The sequence below is a fragment of the Toxotes jaculatrix genome, chromosome 11, assembly GCF_017976425.1.
Source record: "Toxotes jaculatrix isolate fToxJac2 chromosome 11, fToxJac2.pri, whole genome shotgun sequence".
In the NCBI taxonomy this organism is placed as follows: Eukaryota; Metazoa; Chordata; class Actinopteri; family Toxotidae; genus Toxotes; species Toxotes jaculatrix.
Window position 1 is genome coordinate 11,145,650 of NC_054404.1, and position 15,457 is coordinate 11,161,106.

Below are 15,457 nucleotides of genomic sequence, written 5' to 3' on the forward strand. Positions count from 1 at the left end.
CTGACAGATTGGAAACACATAACAAGGACTGACAGAGCTGGAGAGAATGTGCATCTCTAATCCCCGCCAAATATGAAATATAAAATGCTTCAATGACAAGTAAAAGTTGAGTTCTCGTCTTCCTTGTGAGTGTTTTGTGCCCATCTAGTTGCAGAAGCAGCTGTCTTTGAACTCTCCAGGCTCTAATCATGGAGGAATATTTCTTCTCTGCTTCTGGCTCTTCTCTTAACTACGATGTGCAGATCTCCTAATGGGACGACCACTCGCCGACTATTAATGCACTAGCCTACTTTAGAGGACTGCATCTTTAACTCACTTCTTTCTGTGCTTGAAACTCCCACATCATTTCATTAATATTCTGCTAGACGGCTTCCCAAAACCGTCTGGCTCACATTTTTTCCACATGTGTACTCGTACAGTAGGCGGAAAGAAAAGACTTGAGCTATCTTCACAGGCTACAGATTGCCCCACATTTAATTACTGTTAACACCAGCGCTAGCAAGCTAAATACGCCTCCATGATTTATTCATTTCCCCCCATATTTGAGTCAAATTAAATTAGTCATATGGGTTTAATTAACTAAATATGATCTGATATTGTAATTTCACACTTGGATATGGGATACAGAGAAGGGTACTTGAGCACAAAAAAACCATGGTAAACCAGTGCTCATTAGAGTCTCTTATGTGTAGTCATGTTGGCATTACCAACAGCAGCATTAGCTGAATGATTGCTTCTAATCAAGGTTTTACACACTGGGAGGTTACCTTTATTCCTAAATAACCGGGATCACTCTGCTCACACCATTACTCACTGCTCCTATTAGTCACTGAACCATAGCTAATACAAGTAACTCCCCTCATATTTTCTGGGACCTATGCTCTGCTCATTATTGTTACTGAAGACCACACAACTGCAATTAGGAAAAATAATAGTTTAGAGGGTCGATTCAATTCAACAAAAAAACACATTCTTTTACCTCTAATGGTACCTGACAGTGGAAGATGGTTTCGGTTTTATTTGTCAAGGCTTTGAGATATCTGCCTCTGAGATTTCTGCTCCCGTCTTTACACAATGGAGGTGAAAGAAATGTTGTCTGTTAGTTGTATAATACAGAGTAAAAGAAGCACAGTTTCTGTAAAGCGATGCTATAGTTTAATGTTTTAAACGTCATATAGTTTGTTTTAAATTTCATTCACCTAAATTGTCTTGGGGTGGAGGCAGAAGCCAAACAAAATGTCTGCATGATATTTTCAATATATTTCTCACTTACCTTTAGAAGTAACTACAGGTAAGTGAGAAAATATGTGTTTATTATTTATTATTTACTCTTTATTTATTGTTGAACTGAACCTTTCAGAGCTTTTAAAGAGCTTATTGCTCCTATTTTGAAAAAAACTGGCTTGCAAACACTCTTCTTTTAAAAATATGTTTATTACGATGCAAACATGCTTGAGAAAAAAACAGTGTAAACAGTGTATTTCCTGACACAGAAGAATATTTTATATTCAAGCATTTGTCAGCATTTGTGCCAAGGGAAGGTCATCCTTTTGCAGCGAATCAATGATGCTCACTGAAACACATTCACCACAGGGCCTGCGGTGCGTCTTTCTATTCAATTGCACCTGGTAATTTCTTTGCCTGTGTGCCTTTAGTTGACTGAGTAGTTCTAAAGCAAAATATCTAATGCTGGTGTTATTTCCTATTCACACAAAAGCTCCATCATGGCACTAAATGAGCTGCAGTGAGTGATATAAAAAAAAAAAAAAAGCATGCGGTAATTTACTGATACCCGGTAATGAAACATGAGGCCGGTGTGGCATGTTTTTTGTCACTCTCACCGAGAGGAAATATGGCTGCAGAGAGCTATGGCGGCTTGCAAAACACTGTCACACTGCCTCACGACACAGGCAGAATTATCAGAGAAAAAACAAATGGAGGCATTGATTCACTAGTTGTTTATTTACAGCCCTCTCCAGAGAAGAAATAAATTCCCCTGTTGTGGCTTTGTTTCCCCATCACACGACACAACGGGATGCATGAGAAGAGGGGTGAGCAGGCCACACACACACACACACACACACAGAAACACACATACAAATGTAAGTGCACACACACACGTCTTACATCTGGATTAATCTCCAATGGGCGTCATCACAGATGCCATTAAACGTAGCAGAAGGCGAGAATCATGCAGGAAAGAGGCTGCCATCTGAATAATTTATTCAGAGGCTCATCTTGTCTCACACCAGGGGGATTTCTGCTTTCAATTTACACTGTTTTCCTCCCCATATTCAAATCAGGGAGCAGATTTATTGTGATTGGCACACGGAAGGTCAACGTTAGCAAGCTAGCGTCAACGCTGTCCTCAGTGGGCTGGTATGCTGGTCTATTAGCACACTAGGATAGTGTGTATACGTGTGTGTGGCAGTCTTTGTTTACCTCAGTGTGTGCTGGGTGACACTGGAGAATAGGCCTGTGGAGCGCAGAGACAGCAGTGTGTGTCTGAGCTTATTAGGCTGCTTTCCAAGGACACAGGAGGCTCTAGACATTACACTGGCTGGGGAAAAAAAAACACTACAGCTAATCATAGCAGGAAGATGTTAGGACTGCAGACACAGAGCGAGGGGATGGGAGGATGAGAGAGTGAGAGAAAGCAGAGGAGTCAAGGATGAGAGCAGGAAGGAGGAGACAAAGTAGAGTTGGAGAAAGGAGGGAGAGCACAGGATGAAGTCATGGGTCTCATGCATGTCCTCAGTCTGAGTATCACACTGGGACTGAGAAGAGGCCGGAGAACGATTCACTAAGGCACAGGTCATATGTGACGGGATGAGCTGCCATTACCCAAAGGCACATGGAGCAACTGACAAGCAAGGGGGGGTAATAAAAAACAAAACTCCCTCCGAGTGACAAACTGTATTTTCAAGGCTTCTTTTTGAAATTTCCAGCATTCGAGTTAGCACAAAGGATCTGTTTTGTTGTTTTGTGCTGTTGTTGTATAATTCCTTGGGGAAAAGATCAGTCTGTTTCACTTTACACTCCATGTAGGCGGCGTGCATGCAACAGAGACAGAGAACATATTTGAGACGTGAACGCTGTGTTTGTCTAAATACACTTGCTCTGTCAGAGAGGAGCTTCTCATTCTCTGAAATGTAATTCAAACTTTGAAAAAAAAAAAAAAAAAACGGGTTACGAGGTTGTTTGGGGGGAAACTGTGCTTACCAAGCAAAATGACCTTGTCATTTCCAGTAGTAAATTGGTATGTGCTAGCTGGCGCTGATGACAGGACTTGGCTGTTTCTGCCGTTACAGGCATGAATGGCCCTGTAGTAGCCGGGCACAGTGCAGCGGTTCAACAAGGCCTCTTTAACCAGCTGAATGACAGGCAAGCAGACGGGCGGTGAGCCAACCACAGACATTCAGCCCTGGCTTCTGTAATGATGCCAATTCAGCCAGACCAGAGAGGCCACGTGATGAGAACAGAATGAGAGTGGGAGAGGAGAGTCGAAATCCATGAGCGCATCCACAGTTAGGTCACCAGGCTGTGTCTTTTCCTCTCTTCACTGTAGCCCACCTCCATATGTCTCCAATTTTTTTTTGCCATTGTCTAGCAATCCTCTTGTATTTACTCTTTAAACAGTTCTGTTGTCTTTTTGTTACCGTGGGGAGTCTATGAATGCGTCGCTGGTTAAACTTTTAATGTCAGTGTCTGCAGCCCCAAGCATTGCGTCAGTAGCCCTTTGCACCCTCCGCCTTGTGGAAATCTCTGTGCAAACTGAGGGGAAACTCGGCACCAGTATGACACAGCACGGAGGAATGCACCAGCGGATGTGGCTCTCGCCCTCTCTTTCTCCTTCTCAGTCAACCCCCGTCTCCTCCTCCTCCTTCTCCTGCTGTGGGCAGATCCATATGCACCCAGTAATTATCAAGGTTATTTTCTCCAGAGGGCCAAATCCCTGTTTATGGGCATGAGCGTGTGTCACAGGCCCCTGGCTGTCAACCCACAGGACGCTGACTTCGTAGACAACCCCACAGAAAATCTCAGCTTCAGCGACATTGCGGTTGCCAGATCCTACAGTTGCTCTGCTTTTGCACCCGTTTAAAAAAAAAAAAACATTTGCGATTTTCAGTGGCTGTGTCATGACCTCAAATGAGACAGCAAAAATGATGTTTTGTGCGTGTGAACTTCAACCTCCTCAGCTCTTGCCAAAATCCAAAAGTTATTTCTGGAAACCACCAACTAAATGAAGGGTGTCCAGCAGCAAAGAGAAAAATTAATACTCAAACTCTGAACCCAAAAAAATAGCAAAGCTGGACATTTAAATCAATATTATTTATTTATTGCAGCCACGAGGGCAAAGAGTGCATGTTTTATGTTAGTTCCAGTGAACTGTGAAACAGGAGAAAATTTTCTACTATTATTGGTTTGATTCAGTCCCTTCCCAGAGCCAGACACCCTGGAGAATTGTGACCTGAGCTACAGTGCACATTTCCCTTTGGCAATGGCTACAGAGGAAGTGAAAACCGTGAAAGGCCAGTGGTTAACAAGCCCCGTAAAAAAGCACTAACCAATACAACAAGCTAGGTATTATACCAGTTAATTAGAGGCAAACAGGAGGCAACTTTGTCTTCTGAATGGGATACAAAGTAGGCTTGTTCTCGTGCTACAGAAGGTTCGTCAGCAAACAAGAGCCTGGAGCAACCTGAACTGCAAGCCCAAAAGTAAATTTGCATGTAACAAACTGTTAGCCAGGGTCAGCAGTACACACACACACACACACACACACGCACACGCACAAACACACACACCCACACACACACACACAGAAATCGGCTGCTCCCTTCACAAAAGCTGCTTCCTCTCCGTTTCATCACGCAGGCCGGGCTTTGTTAGTGTGCGGAAATGCCTCCAGAGGGAATGAAAATACTGGCAAGTCCCTGCAGCTCTTTCTGGAGAGAGAGACGCGGGGGAAAGAGACGGGTCCTGCAGCTGCAAGATCACACACAAACACACACGAAACCACACACATGTATGCCAAGTGCCCATGTAGGTTGAGGGCTCCGGTTACGTACAGAGATAACCGTGTTAACCTAAAGAACATAAACACCGGTGTGTGGTTACAGGACTGTCAGGGCACCAGAGGAGTCAGAGGAAGCTAACACTGACAGTACAGAATCTAAAGTTGGATTAATGTTGTCACGGCTGCCACAAAATTATAGGCAACGTCACTGTGAAAGCTCATTCCACTGCTAAAATCAGGGGTTTTCCAGCCTGGGAATTACATCTGGAGAATTAAATGACCCTGCCTCCTAGGTTTATTGAAATGAAGTATTGTTGTCTCGCTGAGAGTTCCCAAAAAACAGTCTCAGAAATCGAGAAAATCGAGATTTCTAGGGAACTTTAAATCAAAAGTGACGACCAAACTGTAGTGCCTTTCTATCTGTTTTTTATACCCACTTATTGTATTGAACTGTTAATGGTTCTACACACTCACACCTCCACTTCAGTGTAGAGACCCCAGTTCACCCGAGCTGCATGAAAAACCAGAGAACTCGAAGAAAACACATGTTGACACCAGGAAAACGTGCAAACTTCACAGTAAACAGCCCCAGCCGCCTTACTGGTGCAAATCATGAACCTTTATGATAACCACCGAGCCACTGTGCGGCCCAGTACTTCACTAATGCTCTTAAATTTTTTTTTAAATATTCCATTACCTCACTCCATGGCCATCTTGGTTGGTGAAAAACACATGTTTGTAATCAGACGACAGCGCTCCAACAACAGATGATTGCAATCAAACAGTCAATGGCCAGCAATTAAGGCAAAAATACACCATATTAGCAAGAAACAGAAACCCATGATTTAAAGAAAACACATGATGTTTTCAAGAGATTGGTCCATTGTTCAGGTTGTGAAAACGCAGACACTGGAATCGTCCACGCACTTGCCGCTAATCCTTCCTCTTCAGGATGTTAAATGATAGCTCCCGTTACGACTAGTATTTTCCAAAATAAGAAGTCAAACCTGTCAGTAAACAGTCATCAGAGGCATTTATTATTTTGCTCAGCTAATTCACAAACTGTAAAACATTAAATGTCTTGAACATACACTGAACAGACGACTCACATTCATTTCTGGAAGTGTTTCAGGTGAGCAACCACTGCCGCTCAAGTGATTTTCAGCTCTACAACGTCTCTCTCTGTGCCGCCCACACTCGCATTCAGTTGACCCAGGAAAATTAAAACAGTATGCTATTTTTATTTAATATTTCATGTAAATTGTACCTCCTACACAAAACTGACAGACTCAGCTGCCTACCAACACGTCTTTTCATTACAGCCGCTACAAGTTTTCTGAGATAATACTAGTCGCCTACTATCAGTCAACACTGAGTGCGTGCTAAAGATACATTCTGGTGCTTCAAAATGTGGGTCTTATTGTCATCCATTTAACTAACACACTGTATCTACTACAAGATAGCATAACATTGTACTCACCGCCTCCACTACACACAAGGAAATACAAGGCCTAACGCACTGCATCCCTAGGACAGAACCACCTCTCCCACCTCACTCACAGTCATTTACCTGAGTTGAGAAAGACAATTATAATAAATGTCTTGGGTGATGATTTTTTTATGCTCACCCTCAATAGGATGTTTAAAGGTGCTATGTGTAAGTATTTTAATTTAACAGTTCCAAAGATTAAATAAAATCATCAACAGTATGTGGAAGAAGTAACAGTTCTGGCATTATGTCAGGATGCTAATGCTAACATTGGCTATGTAGCGATAGCAGAATTTACATATAGACTGAGGACATAAGGATGTCTACGGTTCTGTGCAACAAGCAGATTTCCAGAAAGCGTGCTCCTTGTTCCAGCAGAAAGGTGGACGTTTGACCAAACAACTGACTGAAACACCGTCTTACGGAGGAGGTATCAAGGGAAAGCAGATTCAAGATGTACTGACAGAGTGGAGGAGCTTTCAAGACAGCTGCTCGAGTTTCTCTCTCTGTCACTCTCGCTCACGCACACATCCCTGCAAACACACACACTCCACTCCCTCTCTCCTTTTTAGCCAGTGACAGCAGGCACCCAGCGATGACATGAGGAGCGTCTCTGGCAGCCAGTAAGGCAGCACTAAACAGACAGAAATATCTTCTCTGACAGACGGACAGACCGTCACCCACTACAACATACATGCAGCTGTCACTGAGCTTTACCGCTCCCCTTCCCAACCCTCTGGTTTGATTTTCCTTTATGCAGTTCTCTCTCTCCACTCCGAAACAGCACTTCCCTCATTTTTTCCTTTCTTGCAGCGATCACAACGCACTGTGCTGAAAAGGTACACCTACGTTTAGGACGTTGTGTCTGGCTCTGTTCGGCTCATGGCCAGAAACGAGGAGGCAGAGGGAGGAGGGGAGGAAGGAGGTTCAGCTGTCATGAGGCCAACCTCCACTTGATCAGCGTTGGCCTGCACAGGTCTAGCGCTTTGCTCCTTTCATTTGCTCAGTCTTTTGTTCTTACTTTCTCTTGCTTTCACACAAGAATCTGTTCTCCCTCTCTCTGTCTGTTAAGCTCTCTCTTTCTCACCCACAGCCGTTCTCAATTAGGAGGGTCAGGCAGCAGAGTGGAGAATAACTCAGGCTCTGGTATCTGGAGCTGGAAGGACCCAAAGATCAGCAGCAACAAGAAACCACAGCTATAAAACGCTGCGCCAAAAACTGGGCTGTGGCTGCCTGTGTGTTTGCATATGTGTGTGTGCATGTTGCATAAATCTGCTCTGTGTCAACAGGTTGTCAGTGACCTCTGACCTCCATATTTAAACAGACGAATATGACAGAACTGCTAATGTTGCCTTCTTCCCTGCTGGAATGTCGATCTCTTTGCTTTTCAATTTAAAGACTGTTGCGCAAAAACAATGTATAATCACTCGCACACTCAGGCACAGGCGGGCACACCCGCGCTCCAAATCTTCGCCCCATCTAGAGAGCTACTTTAATTGCTTTGTTTCAGTGGTCCCCTCTGAATGGGAGAGAAGCTGGGGGCTGCAGTTTACAAGACACATCTGCAGGTGTTGCATTTCAAACTGAGAAACTCAAGCTGTGAGAGAGAACACATACAATAACACAGGCACACAGACAGAGGAATATACAGACAGATTGTCTCTCTGTCTCCTCCTCTCACACATATACACACTGCAGGTGCAGCACTGTTTCCTCCACGGCATCGAGCTCGAAGACGCTGGCACATCTGAGCGAGGTGAAATTGAAAATCTCTTAACATCTGTGTCGCTTTCTATAAAAATACTGACTTTAATGTGCGACAATGCAAAATATATGACAAGACAAAGCAGAGGTGGAGTATATTGAGCGCAGGCCTGTCAAACTGAAAGACAGAATGTGCTTATCGATGGGGCACCCGCGATGTGGCTGATGCTTCCCTGTTGGCATTATGCACTAAAAGCCTGACAGAGCCATAAACACCCCAACTAATGTGACCTAGAATCATGGAGGTCTTAGATAACTTCTCTGTGGCCGGTACAGTTCCTGTAAAACTACTTTTTTTGTGTTGCCATACAGCCACCGGTACATACTTTCTCCCCCCCTAGAAAATAGCTCATTCAGAACAAATTTCACTCTTTTAATTCAAACCCTCTTGGAGCAGTGTCTCTATGAGAATCAAATCTGTTTGTTATAGCTGGGAGTCAAGTAGTTTGGAGGATCTTGGGTAGCATCTCTCCTAATTCACCAAAAGAAAGAGCAATCAGCTAAGCTTCAGATGGCATCCGACAGACGACAGATTCAATCTCCTTTCTTCAAGCATCTCTATTGTAGTGTTCCCACACACTGGCATGCATGCCACATTTCTGATAATCTATGCAAATAGGCCACAGATGGACAAGTATGTATCTCATTGAGAAACATATGTGTCGCACTTTTAAAAATAATAATTCTTACATCTCCCCGCGGTTTTTTGTTCTCATCCTATTTCTGCCATCCTTTGTTTCTTCATTAAGAGTTACGTGCGACTGTGATGCTGGCGTCTTGCCACACCATTTGTGAAATTATTTAAATGAGGACACCGCGTATCTTTTGTTTACTGCCTTGAATGGCGACACGGAAACAAGGTTGGAGTATTCATGAACGCCATTTCTCACTCTCGTGCTACAACTACCACCCTCTTCTCCCTCCCCTCTATCTGTGAATCCGGCCACGGCATTGGAGGAACGTCCCGGGCATTATGAGAAGCCATTAATGAGTGTGTGGCGTGGCGTGTTGTGATGCGCGGCATATTGCAGCCATTCATCAGGGCTGGGAGACACTTGACAGGCGGACAGCCAACAGGTTGTGTAATCATATAACACAGCCATGTCAGGCCTGCCACGGCTCCGTGTCCCATTCAGGCCTCTAATGTTGTTTTCCTCTGGGTAATTGACGACAGAGAGACCCGGTGATGGATAACATCATGGACCGACTGGCGCACGAAGACGCTGGTCTACCAGAGTGATGTCATTTCAGATTACATCAACATTTGAAGACATTTAAAGGAAAATTCTGGCTTATTACAACTTGGGTCTTATTTTTGTAGTTTTAGCCAGGATTTCTTTTAGCTATGATAACTTTGTGCTCACCTTAGCAATGAGGTCTGGGAACATGACGCCATCGATAAAACTGAGTTAGACGGGACAAGAAACACTAAGGGTCACATGATCAGATATACTGTAAACAGCCACATTATCTAAAATGTTTGGAGCAAAAACCGACTCATTTTTAGCAACGCATCCCTGTTAGCCGACCTGAGCAGTACAATGTTACTGTCACCCATTCTTAACTATTATAACAAAGATGGCTGAACTATGAAAATAAGACCCAAGCTGTATTAAAGTGGAATTTCCCAAACACAAAACACCTTCTTGATGTGGCACGAACCCTTTTGTTTTTTCGGTATATCACTTCTTCTGTGTTAATGACTCATAATTGAGTAAACAGGGAAAAAAAACATATAAATCGATTAAAGAAAACCACTATGAGATATTAATCAAAGTTATGGCATTAATTATGTCACAACTTGACAAAGTAAAAGTGTTAATATGGTAATTGTAGTGTACCTGGAATGCCATCTGACGCTGAGGAATGTGTTCCAACTCCTCTGCACAACACAACTCTCAGCTGCATCAGAGAAGCAGAGGTGGCCCTGAGGCAGTGTTAGACGTTGTTAAGGATAGCAAGTATCCTCACACAACCTGTTCTGCTCTGTCCCTAAGCTGGAAAAGAGAAGACAATGTTCTCTCTCATCCTCCCACTCTCACCACTTTATACCTCTGCTTGTTTGTGAGATGCCTCTTGCAGCACACTATCCAAAAAAGGCCGGCTTGTGTATGAGAAAAAATGTGCCGCGAGACGATAACCACAATGAATATCACTGGTGAGGATAAAAATACACATTATTGTCTTTTGAATATCATCACAGCAGGGGTGGAAAGAGTACTGGAAAACTGTGCTCAAGTAAAAGTACTGTTACTTAAAAGAAATTTTACTCAGGTAGAAGTAAAATGGATTGTGTGTGAAAATGTACTCAGATAAAAGTACAAAGGGCTAAGACAAGGGGTAAAATTGTTATATGGTGAGTATAGTATATAGTGTATTAATAATAATATATGACAAAAACAAATATTAAATTAAAAGGACATCTTCATACATACGACTGATAATTACAAATTTCAACTTTATGGTAATTTTGAAGGCTGATCCTTAAACTCTGTGGACAAAATAATAGAAACACCTGAATACCACAACGGGAGTCCAAAGTCTTAATGTGGCAATACTGAGCCACATAAAGCAGGATACAAAATAAAGAGGGAAGAAACACAAAAATGAAAGGGAAGGCTGGGAATGGGGTGCTAAATCACTTGGTGTGAGCTAATCCCAAGGATCCTTTGCTTTATCTAGGAACGCCACGCAGCACCGAGGCACAGGCGACACATCAAAAGAGCTGAGCCTAATGCAGTCAGACTACATCCACAACGTCCACTTATTTGAAAACGCTTTTTACATTAGCAAACAACGTGCATCCGCAGAAGTGTTTTCAGATTGTTTTCATAAAGATTAAACCCAACCCGGTTATTCTGCTCAGTCTTAGCTGGAAAACAGTAACTCCTGTGCTGTTGTGCTGAGACATCTCTCAAATCCCATGAACAAAATAAACAAATACAGATTCATGAGTGGGTTGCTCTCTTAACCCTCATGCTCCCCAGCACCTCATTGTATCTGGGCAGGGTTTACGTCATTGATTTCTAAAAGCTTTGTTTTCCCCGTTCATGTCAGCTGCGGCGGCTAGGTGTGTAAGCTCCGTGGCTAAGCCGTAACCTTGTGACGCAGGACTATAAATTTCACCTTTAGTGTGGACAAAACACTCTGAAGGAACACACTCTTCCTCTCTCCTCAATCTCAACTCCATCGCCTCACAACGGCCACAGTGTGCAGTGTCAACGGTGACCACACTTATGTGGTGCTAACATTAAAAATGCATCCAATTAAAGCTGCAAGGGGAAAATACTCCCCTGTAAGCGGTAACAGTCTGTAACATGCTTGCAGCAATGATAGGCTTTCTAAACAAATTAAGCCAGCGGAGCTCTACATTACTCATCCTGGCTGGCTGTCTGGCCAAATTCTGCCTCAACTGCACAGTTGTTTGATCAACTGTTGGTGCGCTGTGTATGTGTTAATGTGAGAGGAGGAAAAAAAAAAAAAAGAACAGATATGAGTCCATGGATACCAGGCGAGATGAACACAGTGCGACAGCAGCAGAGAAGCACAGTAAAACTTGTCTTCCTATACTTTCATGTGTCTGCAGTCATGTTCATGTGCTGTCACATTCTGCAGCTCTGTTCTGTCTGCTGGCAGCGTCTCTCTTTCTCTCACTGTGCATGACTTGTCACTCAGTCGATGGTCGGCGCATGTGTATTTGTGTGTGTGTGTGTGTGTGTTAAACCTGTCGCTTTCTGTGCTCTGACGTCCGTGTGCTAATCGCTTTGGCTGATCCCTGCTAGTCGCGCATGAGTGTACAGTATCTGTGTCTGCCTGTCTGCATATATGTGCGCATGTGTGTGTTTGTGTGCGAGGCAGATGTTCCCCGGGCGGTGCCATTGCTCAGTGTTCACACACACTGCACTAAGGAAGATTAACCAGCACTTTATTATTTATTTGCCTCCTGGATCTAACCCCATCCACCCTCCAAAGAATGCCCTCACCCCCGCCACCCTCCAAATAATCCCTGGTAGGAAAGAATACAGGAAGAAAGAGAAAGAAGTGAGTGTAACATTGGAGCTAGGTGGCAGAGTTTTGCACCCACTCAAATTGAGCTAATTCAATTTGAATTTAAACCAGTATCACATTTCATTCAGATAGTGGAGAGGTGTTATCCAATTTATTACCAAATTATTATAATATGCCACCTATAACTCTACGAAGACAACAAAATGCTAGAAAAACCAGCTATAGTTAATGTAGGCATGAGATTAGGGTTAGAAAAAGCCTAACAAAGCACTGAAGTCTAGCAAGCCTCTCAACTGGCAAGATGCATTTTGTGTGCATGAATCTTTTAGCGTATCACCTGGACTACTGTCCACAAGAAAAAAAAAAACAAAAATATGAGTGTTTTGGAAGCAAATGGTTCTCGAATCACAGCATCATGGTTTTGTTCTATTCTCCAATTATTGACACTGGCCACAGGGTTCTCGGCAGGGACTGGCTGTTTTTTCTGTTTTTTTTTTGTTTTTTTTGCTGTTGCACTGAGCCAAACAGGATCCTGCACAGCTCCTCATAAACAGCAGCTGCAGACTGCTCAGTTCCTCCCCGGCCGCCAGCCCAGGAGGGTCCAATCAAAACCAGCCACACTGCTCCCTCACTTAGCCCTTGCGTGCCAAGTCTGCTCCGTGTTGGGGAAAAAAAAAAGCCAGGACTGAACCAAACTGAACCAAAGAGTGCGCACTGAGCAGTGGATTAAAAGAAAAAAATCTGTTTACCTGTCTGAACTTTGACCTTGGTGGTACTGCCGCTGCGGTGGCCGGCCCCTCCCCCCAACCCACCCTTCATGTATTCCTCACGCACGGTCCCTCGCTGACCCCTGCAGCAGTGATCTGAGGGGAAGGAAGACAGAAGAAAAGGCTGTTAAATTTCTTTTAATGGAATGCCAGGGAGAACCTGGTTCAGACAGAGGACAAATGTATCACAGAGAAATACACCCCGCTGATGAAAAATGTATGCAGGGAGCCATGAGGGAGTTTGCTATACTGCCCCATTTACTCTACCTCCTAACCCTGCCGGAGAGCCAATGAACCAATGAACAACTGCACCACCCATCACACTGCCGTGCCTGTATACTGCAGCAGTCCTGTATATCCAAGCCCCCCCCCCCCACACACACCCACCACGCGACCCCACCCCCCACTGCACAGGAACAATGTCCTTCCTAGAGGTTATCAGCAGCCTGACGCTTGGTCAGCCCTCATCCTGAGTCCATTACACACAGAGCGGTGAGATTCACTGCCTTAATACACCTCTCTTAGTCTCTCCTCACTGCTTCGCTGTGCCCTTTACAGGCTGATACAAATCCAGCATAGGCCCAGAACACACACACACACACACACACACACACATACACACACACATACACACACAGGTTTTGGGATTAGCCTACCAGAACATTGCCACCCTGTCTCTAGTCATCTGCAATGCACTTCAGTTCAATTTGTGTAAGTTTAGTTTTGTTGTTTTGGTGCAGATGATCACTCTCATCGACAGCATTTCTCAGCTCTTTTAAGCAAAAAAAAAAACAAAAAACATTTGTTCATTAGAGAATTCAGTCTATGGTTGCAAACATTTAATTCACACTTAAGAATTTGTATTTAAGAGTAAACAAAAAGGTCTATCTGAAAAGATAAACTCTTTAAAGATAAACCAGAAGCTGCAAATGACAACAGAGACTGAGAATAACTATTTTATTTATTTCAGAATTCATCTTAAGGTCTTCTGGCAAAGACAGTCCCCTAGGAAGAAACACCACTTCCTATCTCTTCCACTGTTTCATCACTTACAATTTGTTAACACCGAAACAAACAAGCTTCCTTTGCTTCAGGCCGCTCTAGTGGCCATTTTCAAAGAGGTACAGTATATCTTGGCTCTTCTAATCAGAGTCGAAGAACTCTTTTGCCAGTGGGACGCAGCCAACTACGAACAAAAGTACAGGAAAGTGGCAGAAATCTGATATCTGGAACTGCAACAGGTGAATTGTTTTAGTACATCTCTGACTGTCTCAAGACTAAATCGAAAATATCTCCTGTTGATATTTAGACAACAAACCATGGGTGGTTTAAACAGAAGGGGTGTATGGATTGAATGGGGCCTCCCATACATCTTAACACCTGCTCATTCATTCATTTCATCCATGAGTGGAAGGGAACACAGCACTGTGGGAAGAGGGGGTTGATTTTGGACTGAGGCCAAAAAGAAGAGGACAGGGCGGAGGAGAAACCCATAAATACGCAGGGAGGCGAGCAGGTGTCGCAGACAAATGTGATTTACAGGGTCTACGTCCCATACAGTGCTGACAGGTAAGCCTATTAGGTTGATATTACCCAGCTATAACACGCACAGATGGACCCTCTTAAAAATGTGTGTGCAGCAAGTGTGTAAAGGTGATGGGTTTAAGAGAGAGATTATAATATCACATTGTTAAGTTTGCCATAAGTTAAGTTCTGAAAATTCAATAATTACATCTTTATTGAGCCAATTTTCAATCGGTTTTATTCATTCCATTACATATTTTTTCAAGGTGACATCATTTAGGAACCATACAAACGAGATACGTTAAGTTTTCTTAAGGTTGGCTTAAAAAAAGAACTGTGGTTTTATTACAGCAGAGGGTATATTGGATTCCAGTTTACGAGGAATACAGCAGGAATGCCAGGGCAAACGTTTTTACTCATACTCTGAAATGACATCAGGCTTCAAAGCCGAAGAGTGCAAGAGAGAGCTAAATACTGAGATGGCAGTGCATTTCTGCATATTGGAAACTGCCGGGGAGCAATCACTGAAGAATGCAAACGTTTATGAGAAACTAGAACATCGAGCGGAGATCAGCAATCGAGTTTCACTTGTAATACTGCATGAGAGACACGAGACTACAAGGAAATTGCTACCACTTGAGCAGCACACTACAGATGGTGTTGAGAGCAACACAGCACAAAGCAATGTGTTCCTTAATAATGTGGTGAATATTGCAGTGAAAAGCTGAGTGCTTCGTACTAGCTTCTGCAGATTCCAGCTTTTTTTTTTTTTTCTTTTCCCTGTCAGAAGTGTGAACTCTTTCATCCCGGATATAAGAGGCTGCGGTAAAATCCTCAAAGAAACTAATCGTGTTAAATGAGGTTTGTGTCTGTATCCATGACTTC

At 43.4% G+C, this 15,457-nt stretch overlaps 1 protein-coding gene across 4 annotated transcripts in view; it reads right to left on the reverse strand.

Annotated features, from left to right (window-relative positions):
- The window catches only part of zmiz1a (zinc finger, MIZ-type containing 1a), a 96,076-nt gene that overhangs the window by 60,507 nt on the left and 20,112 nt on the right, over window positions 1–15,457 (reverse strand). For all 4 annotated transcript variants that reach the window (XM_041049207.1, XM_041049208.1, XM_041049209.1 and 1 more), the window contains exon 2: window positions 13,031–13,144. The gene's annotated coding sequence lies outside the window, so the exon portion shown is untranslated. The remainder of the gene's footprint in view (window positions 1–13,030; window positions 13,145–15,457) is intronic.